Here is a 16234-nt window from a genome sequence, read left to right as displayed (position 1 = left end):
CAAGGCGAGAGAACCAGGCCCAGGTTAAAACTTCACCCAGAAGATGCAGATGTTGATCCTGGAGTGAGGTAAAGTCTTTTGGGCTCCCCGTGGTCTGCGGAGAGGAAGGAAGCCCAGAGGCTCCAGACCAGGGTGGACAACAGCCCATAAGGATGGTCCCTGCCTCCTACAGGAAAGCTTTTTTCTTTGCCCTGGGTTAAGTAGAGCATTTTGGAAACTGTGAAGACCTGAGACCTTTGCAGCGGTAGATGACATAAATCAAGGTCCCATTTAACTGGTGTATCTGTGGTGGGTTGGTCTACATGGGTAATATTACTTATTCCTGAGCTCCCTAAAATGCTGAATTTGCCTTGAAATTGTCTCTCAAATGCGTAACTTGAGCTCACCTTTGGGCTCTAGCCCTCTGGGGCACTGCATACCTTGACCTCCATCTCCCCCATTTGGCTTGTTGGCCTGTGATGGGACCAGTCCCGTTTCCTGAGTAGAAGAATCCTGCAGTTCCACGATGGGCATGGAGAAGGCAAAAATAGGGGAAAACAACTTTCCCCTCAGCACCCCCTCCCTTGCAAGTCCTCCCCGCTCCCAGCTCCACTTCCAGAAGCTTTCCAGGTTTGCACGAACTTCTGAAGCTCTTTGACCTCCTTTTTTCTACTTGGTAGCACCGTACACTTTATTCTCTTCCTTCATAACTCATCGTAAACATGCAGGGGATGTTTTTGAAGCAGCAATTTCTCCCCAGGAAGCAGAGAGCTGCTGCCTGGCCACAGCAAACACAGAAAATATATACAAACACATGGAAAGACACAATTTCGAGCCATGAATTCAACCCAAGTGCGAGGAACTTTATGTCTTTATGAAGGAACCGTTGTGCGATTGAAAGTCCCAGATGTAAACAACAGCAGTAGGCTGTGCTCAGGAAAGGTTACAAAACCTGAGACGTGGTTATTGAAGTCTTTGAATGATCCATCAAAGAATGCAAGACGCTCGAAACTGGCGGAGCTGGGAAAGGCTGCACAGCATAGAAAGTTGGTCACAGAGGACTTGGAGGAGTTACGTGAATTGGGCAGGAAGGCAGACAAGTGTGGAGACGGTTTCATGATGGCGATGCTGCTGCTTTTGCTGAGTGTAATTAATACCACGAGTGCATAGGTCAAAAACTGGTGACACACAGGGAAATTGCCTGCTGCATGGACAGGCGAGATGCTTGATAAAGTGTAGGTGTGAATGCAGATTTAGCATGTTCGAGGATGGAAACGGAGCTGGAAAGCTTGCAGGCATGTCTGGGCATCCTGATCTGCTAGGGCTCACTTCAGCGTCTGTCCCTCTCCTGTGGTTTGGCCACTGTAGGGTCAGCAACAGACGTGGCTCCTTCTGCTCCCGGGGCCAAACCCTGGCTTTGCTGAGGTCAGGGAGAATTTGTTTCTCTTGGATTCAGTGAACATGAGCCGTGGCATGACCAGCGATAGGGATTAATGTCTCATTGATTCAGTGAACACAAACAGGGTTGCAGAGTTTTAGGCATCCACCATCGCCAGTATTTGTGCTGAATGCCTTGGAGACGGACCCCAGCTCTGGTCTGCTCCCAGAAGCTCTTCCTCACCCGTGCTGATGTAGGGAAAAGGAAGAATTTGAACTGGCCACTTGGGGAGGAAGGTCCAATGTAAAATTTGCAGTATTGCCAATACTTGTGGCCATTTTTCACTGCTGAGCTCCACTGTACAGTGTTAATTTCATTCCTGTGATATCCTGGGGGCAATGGATAACACCAGCAACCCTACAGACAAACTGACAAAAGGCTGTTGAGGAGTGGGTTAGTGTTGGAGGAAGAAAAACAATCTGGGAGTTCTGACCCATGTCCTACTGGGTACCATCAAGGATCAGGTGCTGCAATTCAGGAAAACTGATTTGTGGAGTGCTCCTTGGTTCCGCTCCAGCCCATGCAGGAGACTCCCCACCCCACCAGACAAAGGGCCACTCTGATGGGGAGAAATGACCTGCCCTACTAGAGGTGCTCATTCGAGGGTGAACCAAGTCATGAGCGTTTCCCTGTATATCCACCATCTCAGCATCTCAGAGGAGATGACTCAATCGCCTCTTTCCAGACTCTACTTCTGGTCTGGTCTGCTGTGGGCTGTGGTTGTGCAGTCCATGAGCCCCTTAGAGATGAGCATAGAGGTTTTTTCAAGTAGGACATCACATAGCAGAGACCTTAAATTTACTCAGTTTGCACTGGAGGGTGACTGGGGAAAGTGTGGGATATCTCCTACAGTGTTCAGGCAACATGAATCATAAAATCATAGAATCATAGAGTAGTTTGGGTTGGAAGAGACCTTTAAAAGTCATCTAGTCCAACCCCCTGCCATGAGCAGGGACATCTTCAACCAGATCAGGTTGCTCAGAGCCCCGTCCAACCTGGCCTGGAATGTTTCCAGGGATGGGGCATCTCCCACCTCTCTGGGCAACCTGGGCCAGTGTTTCACCACCCTCATCGTAAAAAATCTCATCCTTGTACCTAGTCTAAATCTTCCCTCTTTTAGTCTAAAACCACTACCCCTTGTCCTATCACAACAGGCCCTATTAAAGCATGAAGGGCTCCAGGACCATGATTAGTACTCCAAGCTGCTTCTATGATGTTAATACTAAGAAACGATGATGGCGATACTAATAAAACCAGCAGCAATGACAGCAGTGCATGAAGCAGGACACGTCTCCTGGGGGAAGGTGGAAAGGCAGCAGACGGCTGGAGGAAAGGGGAATGTACAAAGGCCGTCTTGGGAGGGCTGTCTCCGAAAGCGCCTTTCCTACGCCGTTTCTCAGCTGACGAGCATAGAAGGATTTAACAATATGAACTCATTAAGGCTGACAATGTCCTGGGGGTGTAAAAGCAATGGGGCATCCTTTCATTTCCATCTCCACAGCTGTTTTTCTGAGCATTGCAGGTGATGGAGACAGGGAGAGGTGTTTCAGAGCAGCCGCTTCTCCTCCTCCACATTTTTCCCTTTTGCCAGGCAGACCGCGTTCGCCACAGAAGTTTTCTGTTGGTGCTGCATATTGTACGGCTGGAGCCTTTTGTGCATGGGAGATAAAATGCCCACTGTCTAGCAATTCATTAGCTCTCCTTCGGCAGCATTAGTGGTTAACAGCGTAATTAGTTTCAGGGGTAAAAGGAGATTTTTTGCAGACCTGGGAGAGAGATTGTTAATCTTCTGGCATTTCAGACAACAGCAAAAAGTAGCAAATTGCTTGCTAGAAACATCAGCAGAAATATAGGGTGCTGTTTTGTTTGTGGGTTATGTTAAAGTATAGTGATTTTAATGTCATGGAACATCTTGTAATATCAATGAGCAGGCAGCAAAACGTCCACCAGGATCCCGGTGTTCATTACTTCTGGGTAGTTTGTTACCCTGCGAATATCTGCAAAATACTGTGTTCGGGCTCAGCATCTGAGTCATCTCCCTGCTGTGGGAAGATTTTATAATGAAGATAAGAACGTGCAACCGTCCTTTGCCAGATGTGTGCCCAGCATTTAGCAGATCGGGCGTTAAATCAGGGCAGGACATCACAGGAGTTGCAGAATAACAGTGTTACAGGTAATGGTGTGCATTTGTCATCTTCAAGCCTTCCTCCAGCATCCGGGTGATGGTCATCCCTGCCTTAGAGCTGGCAAATTGGAGCTCAGGGTAGGCAGCTTTTGCTTGATAAGGAAAGCTCTTTGACCAATTTCTGGGTCTTGGGTCTCAAGGATTGGAGCAAAGGCAGGTGGAGGAACACCTGAAGGCCATGTCCACATTGTTGGAGGCCATCTGGAAGCTGTCCAAAGCATCGTCTGGCATTTGACCATGACCTGGATCCTGGACCTCCTGGCCCTGGTCGTCAGCTGAAGCCAAGGACTGAATGCTCCGGGACAAGCGTTCTCTGCTAGTGATGCTGCAGACTTCGCTAGATTCATGATGTGTTGGTAATCTCATGAGGAACACCCATTGCCTCACATTTCCAGACTGAAGAAGGTCATGTAAAGTTCAGACAAGCTTTGGGAAAATATTTGGACTTCAGGATGTTTGTAAGAACCCAACCTCTGACCTCCTGAGCCTCCCATTTTACTAATTCATAAGTACTGAGGGACCAACCCATCTACGTCCATTTGTGCGTGCATTGTGGAAAGCTGACCAGATTGTTACAAGAACATAAACTATCAGGGATGTGAGTGCATCACTCTGGACTGTTGTGTCCCAACACTTGGCAGAAGGAGAAGAAACAACTTGGATGCAGACAATGCCTCCAGAAACACATCCGTCCCTGAATAAAATGAGGTCTGTTACTGCTAGGACTCAAATAGCTCAACCCCTTTGAGGAAATGGTTCTTACACCCTAATTATCGTCTTGTGTCTGAGTACCCCTCTGTCGCCCCAGAGCAATTCAGGCACCGTGTATAACAGCATGCCCATCACTCCTGACAGCGTATGGAAGACCGGCTCATTGTTTGAGGAGGGAGGGCAGATTTTATCGTCGTGGCAGTGAGCTGGGGATGCAAGCGCCAGAATGCAAAAGTGACCTGGGGGGTTCGGCGTGGGCTCGGAGGGGTGCTTCTGGTTTTGAGAGGTTGTGATTCTCCTCTGGCCCTTTTCCTCCTGGTCTGAGGGCTCGAGGCCCTCAAAATCAGAGAGCAGAATTACAAGTTATTTAAAAGTTGTCTGTTGTGTGCTGTGTGCGTTTATATATGTGTATGTAAATGCCACGGGATTGATGGAAACAGGGAAAAGGAAGAAAAATGGAGTGGGGTTTGCTTTTCTGCAGGATCCTTGCAGGGCGGTGAAGGGGGATGCCCAGCAGCATGTGCCATCAGTGCCCAGGACCAGGATACCTGAGGGCTGGGGACTGTCTCCTCTGGTAGCAGCCCCCGCGCAGCCTGGCACACTGCTTCCCAGCTGATTTTGGGGTCCTTGGCCACCATCGTTCACAGCTCTGTGGGAAAACTGTGCTGCATCTGGCCCCGCAATCTGATCGCCAAGCTCGGTGAAGCATCGCGAGCACGTGGCCAAATGTGCTCGTTCCACACAGAAAAAGGGTATGGAGATGAGAGGAGGAGAGGTGCTTAAATATGGGAAGTTAAAAACCCTTTCCGATGGGCCCCATTTCCTGCTTTTCCTCTCAAAAGCAGCGTGCGGGGAAGGGCGCAGCAGTATTTCCCGACAGCTCACTTCTGGTAGCTATAGAAACTTAAAACACAGCCACAGTAACAAAAATACATCTCTTTGCTGGAGCTTCCTTCCCTTGCGGGCCGGGGCTTTTCTCCGACATGAGCCACCCCAACCCTGCAAGGCCCCAGGGTGGCTCAGCCTGGGGTCTGAAATTTTTTTTTGGCCAGTTATAAATGAGCAGTGTAATTTTTTTAGTTGGAAATGGAGAGGTGTGGAGGCAAAGCAGGGAATATGGGGGACCAACGGGCATTGACTCAGGGCAGAGTTCCAATCCTAAACATAGCGTTTGTGATAGCAACGATAGGAGCACGGCTAGGAGTTTGCTACCCAACGGATGGATATATTGAAGCAGAAAGGCTGCCGGGAGGGCAGGGATGCTGGAGAGTGGCGGATGCCAGGAGCAGCTTGTTGGCAGAGTCCTGGTGGCACCCTCCCGCCTGCAGGCCTGTGGGTCTGGTCTCTGGCTCGTATCCGTGCAGCTCTGTGCCACATCCGTGGGCATACGAATGGTTTCAGGCTTTGCTGCACACCACGGGGCTTGGCCACCTGCCGGGACAAGGCGGGGATCCCTCCATCACGCCTGATGGGCTGAGATGTCTGCTGAGATGATTAGCAAGGACACAGGTGGAGGAGAAGGGATTTTTTTTTTTTTTTTTGCTGGTCTCTGGTTTTTTAGGAAATGCGTGCTCATTGCAGGCAGGATGGTGAGTGGCAGAACCTCCGGAGACGTCCATCCCAACGCACATTTACACGCTCAGATGTGCCCTACTGCTCAGCAACCAGATTAGGGACAACATGGGACAGAGAGACACCTGAGAAGCGCCAAGCGAACTACATATTTAACTGTTTGATCCCCGCCACCCCCCCAACAAACAAATAAATAAGCAAAGTCTACTAGACATGGGATTTGTGAGCCACCTGTGTGACAGCAGATTACTCTGCTTTTGATCTTGCCCACTGCTACGTGCCAAACCATGGTGTCCCTTTTGCAATCCCCTTGGTGGGAATTGCCTTTGGCTGCTCGGTCTGGCTCTGCAGCAGCAGGCATGCTGGCAGGCAGGGGAGTCAGCACAGCACCCCGTTTTCTTCCCTTGAATATTGTTCACAGGGAGTAATTTGGTTTAAAGGGAGCTGATGGCTGTTTGCATTGGTTCGTTTCTTGCTTTGCTAGGGCTAGCAGAAGAAAAATGGGGTTTTTTTGCCCTTGTAAGGGAATAACAGGTGGCTTTCCCGTTAGTGTGGACCCCCTGCATGCGGATGATGCTTGGGTGGGTTTCAGATTGGACCCTGCAAGCGCGTTCCTCTGATGCTGCTGGTGAAGAGGCAGTGCCCGCGGCGGTGGGCTCTCAGTGGGCACCACCATGCGGCTCCTCCTGCCAAGCGCTGCCCGTGAGGGAAGGCAAAACACCCACCCTCGCCCCCTCATCTACCCCGCTGCCTTGCAAAAGGCTCTGCCCTTCTCCCAGCCCTTTGGAAAGGGGCACCATCTTCTTAAGCTTTAAGCGTAGTGGGTCCCCAGGGTCAGGGAGAGACTCTGGAGTGTGGTGCTGTTGGAGGAGGAGGGATGCGGGGACCCCAGAAGAGGTGATGTGATGGGGCAGGAAAAGAGGGGAACCCTGGAAATCAGCATGGAAGAGGATCAGGTGTGGACCACAGAGGATGAGGTGACAACGTTGCAGGAGGAGGTGTACGGGAGAGCGTCTATCTTAAGGCCGTTTCTTAAAAATATGTCTATTTCCACAGCTGCCTGCAGTGTCTGTTCCCATGCATTGCTGCACTATTGCCAGGAAGTTTTTTCCTAATAATTTTCCTAATTGATGTCTTTCTCTGCTTCAGATAAAGCTGATTTCCTCTTCTCGTAGCTGCAGCGGATGCGGAGAACAATAGGTACCATGCCTGCTCTGCCCACCCTGTGTGACGGGGGCTGTTATCCTGCTTCCTTAGTGCTGATGCCCAGACCTCCACTGGGAATGCAACAAATTCAGGGAACCCACCCGAGGGAAAAAAAAAAACCACTCCAAAGAAGTGATTTGGAAAATAACTTTGCAAAAAAATGGTGGGAAGCAGCAACTGAATGAAGAGCAATGTCTACAGCTGCTCCAGGAGAGGTACAGCAAAATATACACGGGTAGCACAACTTTTATAAAATTAATAGCAATCAAAGAATCTCATCACTGGCATTTCTGTGAGCTTCAGGAGTTAAGAAGCAGCCGAGAGTGACCAGCACGGCAGAGGAAAATTGTGACGAAGCTTTGTGCGCTGTGTTGCATTGCTGCGAAGGGAAGATGCTGCTCGGGGAAACCGCAGCCCAGGAGCCCTTCACTGGGCAGAGACACGCTGTGGGGATCCAACCACTGACGTGAAGCTGCTTATTGCGAAATATGCAGCCGAATGTATCCAATTATCACTCTGTCTCTGGGTAAAGTAGACAAAACCTGAGCTGTTTTGTTTGTTGTTTTTGTTTTGGTTTTTTTTTTTAAATAGCAGATGGTGAAAAAGTCTGCAGCCCCCAATTCTTTAATCCTTTCCGCGTCAGCCGTTGTTTCCAGACTGCGTCTGGTTGCTCTTTCCTGGACTGGCTCCAGCTCATCTGTATTATCCTTAAGCTGTGGTGCATCGCAGGGAGTCGGAGCATCACGCACAAGGAGAGGAGTCACTCCCACGGATGCACCCAAGGGTGGCCCTTGCCTGCCCTTTCCCTCCCGAGCAGCATCCCAAGCTGGATCCCATCACAACCTCCTGACCTTTTTTTTGGGGGTTATAGACCTCTCCAAAAGCCATTCCCCCGCTTGGATTTGGGCGTTAGTTATCCATCCAAAACACAGCTCTCTACATCTCTGTTCTTACTGAATTTTGTCTAGCTCACTCAAAATAAATGCCATGAATTTATTAAGATTTTTTTGTTCTAATTATCTGCCTTTCAAAAACCTTGCAGCCCTCATAGCCCAGAGTTACCTGCACACTTTATAACGCACTCTTTTTCATTCGGGTTGCTAATGCAAATGTTGAATATACGGGGACCGGGTTCCGCATCAGATCCCCTTGCAGCCTGGCAGGGAATGTCTGATAACAGCGTGCCAAGCACAGGTTTTCTCCCCTCCGTTGTGCTCCCCCCCGCCGCCTTTATAACCTCACCTGGATCAGGTTTCCCTTGTTTGTTTGCAAAGTTGTCAGCCAAGATGGTGCCAGAAGCTTCCCTGGAGTGAGGATCTGTCACAGCTACAGCTTCCCTCCCTCAGCTGGGCTGGTTTTCTTGTCAAAGAATAAAAAGGATTGACAGGAATTTGCTCTTGAAAAATCCCCGTTGGCAATTTCTCTTCCCCTTATTTCCCTCTGATCTAATACTTCTAAATTGCTTTACAATTTGTCCCGGTAGCTTTCCGGATGCTGAGATCCAGGCTGTGGCTGGGATGCTCCAGGCACTGCCCCGATACCAGCCATCGCATTGGAGTCTTGTATTGCTGATCCCAAACTGGGATCGTTTTGGCACGTTTGATTCACGAATTCTTAGGTTGGCAGAGGCTGGAGGGGACTAGACGTGTCAGTTCCACAGCTGCAACACCTATAGATTTGTTCTGGCCCTGGAGGGCGACCTCCCCGCCGTGGAGGTGGTGCGTGGTGAGGACATTTGGGAGAAGCTCCCTGCTCTTTGAGGATGTAGCAGAGCCTTTCAATGCAATGTCAGAGGTTAATTGTGTTTAGGTATTTGGCGCTTGGCAACATTTACGAAGGACGGAGAAAACATAAGGGACTGGCGTATGTTCTCAAATGCTCCATAACTATGTCAGCCGAGGAAGATTTACATAGGAGCCGGAGCATATGGCATGCTTTATCGCTGCAATCATCTGCCAGGACATGTGCCATCACCTAATTACACGCCCACATTTTGTCTTCTCTGCTTTCCGTCTTGTTTTATTTCCTGCAAAGGCATCAGTGACGGGTTTTTTAGACGGAGCACTGAGTGGTGCTCCATCAGAGTGGTGGGACAGCCCAGACAAAGACAGTGGGAAGAGGTTTACTTGCAGGGATCTCCTGGGTTCGGTCTCTACTTGTGCTGGTTGGTGTCTGAGAGCTTGCTGAGGAGCTAATGCACCTCTAGTCCCCATGTGGCTAAAATCCAGACGGACTGACTCCTGGGGAGATAAAAAGCAAAGGATAAGAGCAATCAGAGAAAATAGGTGTCTACTTAACACGATGTCTGTTCCAAGGTGGCACTCTGTTCTGCATCGTTCCTACATGCTTGTCTAACTTGTTCTTAAAGATTTCCAGTGATGGCGACTCCTTTGCTTCCCCAGCTAATCTATACCTCTGCTTAATTAACCTTGTCATTAGAAAGATTTCCTCAAGTCTCACCTGTATGCACTGCACTTTAATTCACCAATTCTTGTCTTACCTGCAGTGGATGTGGAGAGCTGTCTCCAAAGGGCTGTTTCACCCCTGAAGACTGTTGGGAGATCATCTCTCAGTCTTCTATCCGCATTTCCTTCAGATGTTAAGTTTCCTTGACCTCTGATGGCCTTTATTTCCCTCTTTGGGGCTCTGCCCAGTTTGTTTGTACCCTCCTGCAATGGTAGTCTCCGGCTGAGACCTCACCAGTGGTGACCCATGCCAAAGGAAGACTCTGTGTGTCTTAAATCCAACAGTTGTGTTAATTCATCCCATTTTTAATGCTTTTTCATTTTTTTCAGGAAAGAAAATACCAACGGCTCTCATAGCCCGGTGGTATCGGTGGTGAAGTGGACAGCCACTGCGGTGGAGAAGACAAGAGGATCTGCCCATTGTGGTGGGATTTCTGACTGCCTACTGCCATGGTCTTCCAGTTCAGGAAAAAGCTTTTCCAAACTGGAAAAATAAAAAAAAAAAATCTTTCATGATCCAAGCATTTTGCATTTGGAGTTTGATTTCAGCGATATTTTCAGACCTGCTTTGTTTTTAGCGTGTCTTGTTTTGCAGGGATGAGAACATTTTGTGCTGATGAGATTGTTTGGCTTAATTGCATGCTAAAAGCATGTTGATGTTTATATTATGTGAGTATTAATTTTAATCTCCGATATTAATCAGTAGCAATGTAAACAATGTATTGAGTATTATCTTAGCCAGGTTGTATTTGTATATAATTTAATATTTACAACAGGTGTTTAATATTTTATATTGTGTGATAATGTTTCTCTGTTATTGCTCATCAGGGACAGGAAAAGAAATAAAGGTTTTAAACGGCAGCAAGGGAGTTTAGATTAAACATCAGGAGCACTTCTTCTTACGGGGAGGGCAGCAACGCACTCAGGCATTTTGCTGGGGTGGTGAGGAATTGCTGTGACCCGAGTGTCCCCAACCCATGCGGCTGCATCAGGACATCACTTCAAGTCCCTTTTGTCCCTGTTTTCTCCATGGGGAAGGGAAACTCCAGAAGTGGCAGCCCAGGGGAGGGATTTCTGATAAGATACCCCTGAAAACTCATAGATTTGATTGTGCTAAAGGAACCTTTTTCTTTATTTTGTAGAAAATGAAGAGAATTAAAGGCGAGATCCGGACCTGCTAAATTTTGCTTTGATTGGGATGTTGGGGTTGTTGAAGTAGCTTATACATGAACCACCCAGGAAACCATGGTCCAATTTCTCCTGCTCCCAGAGTCACCTAAAAATTTAGCTGGCGCCTCCCTGGCTGGACTGAAGACCACGTATCCGAAGTTGGACGATGGCATGTGCCTAAACGTGAGGGCTAAAAACCTCTGCAATAAGAAATTGTTGGTATCTTTCACTTGCAAAACTGGCATCTGTCCCGCAGGTCTGCTGCATGCCTGGAGCACCCGAGTCAGGCACAGCATGTGAGTCATGGCCATTTTCACCCCACTTTTGGAGGGCAGAAGAACCTGCTACTGTTCATCTTTTGCATAATAACCTGGGGCTAGAAAACTTAGTGGAGATGTCTAGTCTTCAACTTACAAGGTGCTTTGGATCCTGCAGGAACCTTATTTTCGCTTTCCAGAGGGCAATGGCCATTAGGTAGCGGTGGCGAGGGAAGGATGGGATGGAAACATTGTCTGTGGAGTAGAGTGTCGTGTCACAAGCTGTAGGTTGTGAAAGCTATGGGTATAAAAGCATAAAAAATAAATTACTTGATCCCCTTGTCTCAACGAAGGTACCTAACACCAGTGGTGAACTTGTAGCATGGTCACATATCTCAATGAAGGACACGACTTCAACGACATTCAAATTACCAAGACACCCAAATTACTTTTAAAAAAGCAATGCCCCTTCCTCAGCAGTTTGAGCACTTCTAGAAGTTTTTCCCATGATTTCCTTACCCGGTGTGTCTCTTCTCGGAAGATGCCAGAAGATGACACTGAGCTGAGGAAACCTGGGCTATATTTCTGCCGTGTCCTCTAACACTCGGAGCTACGGCAGGATGATTTCCTCAGATTGGCACTGAAAAAGGGTTAATCCACCCTGTTTTCTTCAAAAAGTATTTTGAGATCTCATGGCAAGAGTTATGTAAGAGCTAAACAACATTATTCTTTTTCACAACTTAACCACACTTTTGACATTTTTTGACTTTTAAATTAGAAAGTTTTTTTTTCATTATTATTATTTTCCAGGAAGCCATTTAGTTAAATTATATTTTAATAGTGTTTCACCAGACTTTAGAACAGGAAATAAAGTACTCACAAGTTATGCACCTAAGCACTGATTTGCATTATATTTCTCCACAAAAAAACATATATTCGTTGTTGCTATGAAACCAGAAGTTTTGCTTAGATCAGATCATTTTGTTCTCATGTCATGGATAAAGGAACTGAATGAACAATGCACCGCTAATGGCTTTCACTTTAAATCTACTTAAAGAAACCTTTCACCTCCCACACTTTCCAAACAAATAAGGTCTTTTAAAAATGGTTTTGGTAAGTTTAGTGCTCCTGAAAGTGCCTTCTGCAGCATGGGTGGGAGAGGCGAGAGGGGTGCTGGCGCTGCGCGTTGGCCCGGTAATTTGAGTTTTGCAGTGATTTATGCCCCAATTAAGTCAAGGGGTGGTTTTTTCCCCTCTGTGGTAGAGCAGGGCTCTGAGAGTCCTCCTGCTCCTGGGTCCTGAGCCCCGGTGGGAGCCCAGAGTTGGCACCAGGATGCTGATGGTGAGATGTTGATGGTGAGAAGTTGATGGCGAGAAGTTGATGGTGAGATGTCAATGATAAGAATATAATTTTTGGTCGCATAGATTTTCTGGTTGACCTTTTGGAGAAAGCTGAGATTATGAAAGATTCACTTGACTCCTGGATCTGGGTCTTTAAGGAAAAGAAAATAAAAAGATGCAAAATGGTAGGACAAAATTGCCTTTGGGTGACAATGTGCCTGGCCTTGGGCAAGGCAGGCAAGTCCTCTGTTTCTCTTGGCTGCTTGTGTATATATACAGTGTGCATATATCTATCTGCATACATATATATAAAAATACATATTCATACATGCTGAATATGTAAATATATATGTACACTGTGTAGCTTTAACTTTAACAAAAATTTTGGAATATATGTATGTGCGCCTGTATATATATATATATACACACACACAGAGACTTTTTTATCTATCTATCTATCTATCTATCTATCTATCTATCTATCTATCTATCTATCCACACATAAGCATATTCCTGAAAAAGGACTTGAAGAGAGAAAGTTTCTCTTGCTTTTATTCTCATTTATTTCTAATTGTGGATGATGGATTGCATTTATATGGTTTCCTCTAATCTCTTTTATTTAATACAAATATATCTCTGCGAGAATTCCTTGGAAGAACTGTGGGCAGAAAGCTAATTCAGCTTTCGGTACTGATTCATATTCCTTCCTCGCTGCAGACATAACAGTGATGGGCTTGTAAAAGCCAGTGTTTGCAGAACCCCCCCCTACACCTGTTTCAGGGAGAAGCTCTGGGGCGTCTCGTGAGCCCCCATCTTCCCCCTGTTATCAGCAGGAGGGTGGCTGCAAGAATAGCGCCTGTGTAACAGCCCGGGAATGGGAAACGAGATGCTGCAGCCAAAACTGGAATGAAAGTCCCTTTTTAGCTGCTGAACAGAAGATAGGAGTTAAAATATGCAAGTCTGTGATAGAGCCAGAAAAATGTGCGCTTTGTTAAAATTAACCAGCGAGGGCTGTTCTCCATCCTTCCTCCGCCGCCGCCGCAGTAAACACCGCGGCTCCTCTCCAAACAGGAGCTGATTTTTGGGTTCACCTCGTGTAAGCTTGGTTCAGCAACGATTTTTGTCAGAGTTAGGTTGAAGGTTGGACTCGATGATCTGAAAGGTCCCTTCCAACCGAGGCGATTCTATGATTCTATAAGCTTCGACCCTGCCATCTTGACTCTTCTGTTGGAGGCAGTGGGTGCTGCTAGCTGCAAAAATCTGCCCAGCTATCCAGCCTGATGTGTGTGTGTGTATATATCTATATATTTATATATTTATGTATATGTGTATGTATGTATATATATACAAGTCTCTAGCTGCTCTGTTTGCAAAATAAACTTCCACTCTGTGAACTACAAAAAAAAAAAAAAAATCCAAAAAAATCGACAGTGGGTAAACTTCAAGCCGTTTGGGGCGAAGTGATGCTGTCTGTAAAAGCAAAATGTTTCCGGAGCTCCCGTTGCTGGCATAGGCATAAGTCACGTCATGAATTACCTGCTTCACTAACACCGCGCTCGTGACGAATTTACTTTTAGCCAGAGTTTGCGGGGAGCCTGGGAGAACAGCCCTGAATATTAACCTGTGTTCTACCACGGTTGCTTTAAAAAAGGAGCATCATTAACTACGAGGTAGCTCATTAAAGCAGGGATGAAAGGAGAGGGCAGCTCCGAGGGAGGGGAATTAACCCAGCAGGGAGCAGGGAGGGAGGGAGATGAAGGGGGATGTAATATCCAATGTGTGAGGCTCCAGGAGCAGGTTGGTAAGAAACATTTCCAGGGAGCCCTTAAAATTTTGGGAAATGCTTTTTCTACTCAGGCAGCAGGTTTTTCCAGGCCAGAGAGATACCTGTCAGTAATTTGGGATAAACCCTATGCCACGTGGAATCTGCTAATCCAAAAGGGTTTCTTTCAAGCTTTTTGCAAACTCTGGTGTTAAACTTACAGTAGTAATACTGGTTAAACTGGTGGTCTTGTATAGATACAGAGAAGATAGCTAAGGGTAACGTGTCACTTTTCCCTGTTGCATCCTCAAAAACAAACTCCCTTAAGAAGGTGTCGTCAGTTTTTGGGGCAGGAAAGGAAAAAGATCCAGATTTCCCCCCTTGAAACCTGTGCTAAATCCTGGCTGGTTTGGACGGGAGCAGGAGAGCGATTAGAGGATGCAGAAAATGGAGCTGTTGTGACCAAAGTGAACTTTGGGGTTTGTTGCCCTGGGGTGTGATACACAGCACGGCTGTTTATACCTCCACTAGGTTCAATCAGCATCATTATCCCTTTACGAATGAGTAGATATTACTGTGCTGCCTCTTAAAAAAAGCAATTACCGCATCTATTGGACAGTACATTAAATGACACCGTTTAATTACAGCCTAATTTATCTCTGAATGAAAAATATTTAAAATTGCTGTACAGTATATTATTCCATTTAATTACAGCAAATCTCTGTCCGTTTGCTGCCACGGATGAGCTCAGTTGGCAAGCTGGCCGCACGCATCAGGGAGCGCTTTTCTCTCCTCTGCCTGATGAATCAGCTCCAAACGCAGCCCCAGTAGCCTCATTTCTGCCTTTGGTGGCCTTTCCGAGCTTTAGGGCAGGTGAGGTGTTTTCCAGCCATCCCCAGATAACCAGGGCTGAGTTCAGCATCGCTGCTGCTGAGCCCTCCTCAGAAAGCCCCCTGCATCCTGGGCTGCGTCACAAGCAGCGTGGCCAGAAGGTAGAGGGAGGGGATTCTGCCCCTCTGCTCTGCTCTGGGGAGATCCCACCTGGAGCACCGTGTCCAGCTCTGGGGTCCTCAGCACAAGAAGGACATCAAAGTGTTCAAGACTTTGGGACTTCAAGAAACCTGGTCTAGTGGGAGGTGTCCCTGCCCATGGCAGCAGGGTTGGAACTAGGTGATCTTTAAGGTCTTTTCCAACCCAAACCATTGTATGACGCTAAGTTGCATTTTGGCAGGTGCTGGAGCCCTTCAGAAGGCTCGTGCCAAATGGGATGTCTCATCCTCGGGAAAGCTCCCAACGTATTTCCATAGTAGGCACTACAGGAGGTCAGCTTTGGGGCTATCATGGGAATCTCAAATCAAGCTGATATAAGGTTCACGAAGAGGTTGGAACATCTTTAAGGGATGTGGGATGATATCCCAGCCCTACTGAGGTCAAAGAGGAGTTGATGACCATATCCCCAGGGTTAGGGTTGCTCTTGGGCCTCTGGTGAGGTCTCCAGGATTAATTTGGTGGGAAGCCAAGCTGAAATCCAACAGTGGTCCATCCTTTTAGTCCTCCTCGCAGAGTTACATCATGCCCCAAAAGTTTACATTTCATGAAATTCCTTGTGTTTTCAGCCACAGAAGCTCAATAAAAGAAATAATCATGGGAAGATTTGCCAATTTGGCATAAATTTGGGCAGAAAGAGCTGTTGCTGTGAGCCAAGGACAGATAATTCACAGTCAGTGCTGCTAACCAGTCACAAGAAATGCGCCTGTTTTATGCGTGTGTGACTAATGGACCAGTAAAATAGGGCTTTAAAATAAATAAGTTAGCTGTGCCTTTGGTCATATGCTCTGGGTTTCAGTTGAGTTCTGTCATGTCCCATTTGGCCACGCCACGTTTGAAGCCAGTGGCAGGAGGGTGCATGAGAAAGCGGGGTGGTGTACTGGGCACGGTGCAGCAAAATCATTGTGGAGTTTAAGAAAACGCTTCTTAATTTGACAAAAGAGAGAGAGAGAAGATTAAATTATTAAATTGAATTTATAATGCTGTTTCTGGCAAGGCCTGCTGTCTGAAAGGGCAGACACGGATGTGATTGTGGGCCGCCATCGGATGATGCTGCCTATTCAAATGTCCCCATTGCCGCTTGGGTTCATGGCAGACCCTC

The sequence above is a fragment of the Larus michahellis genome, chromosome 4, assembly GCF_964199755.1.
Source record: "Larus michahellis chromosome 4, bLarMic1.1, whole genome shotgun sequence".
Taxonomy (NCBI): Eukaryota; Metazoa; Chordata; class Aves; order Charadriiformes; family Laridae; genus Larus; species Larus michahellis.
The sequence above is the reverse complement of the archived record's forward strand: the minus strand, read 5'-3'. Positions refer to the sequence as shown.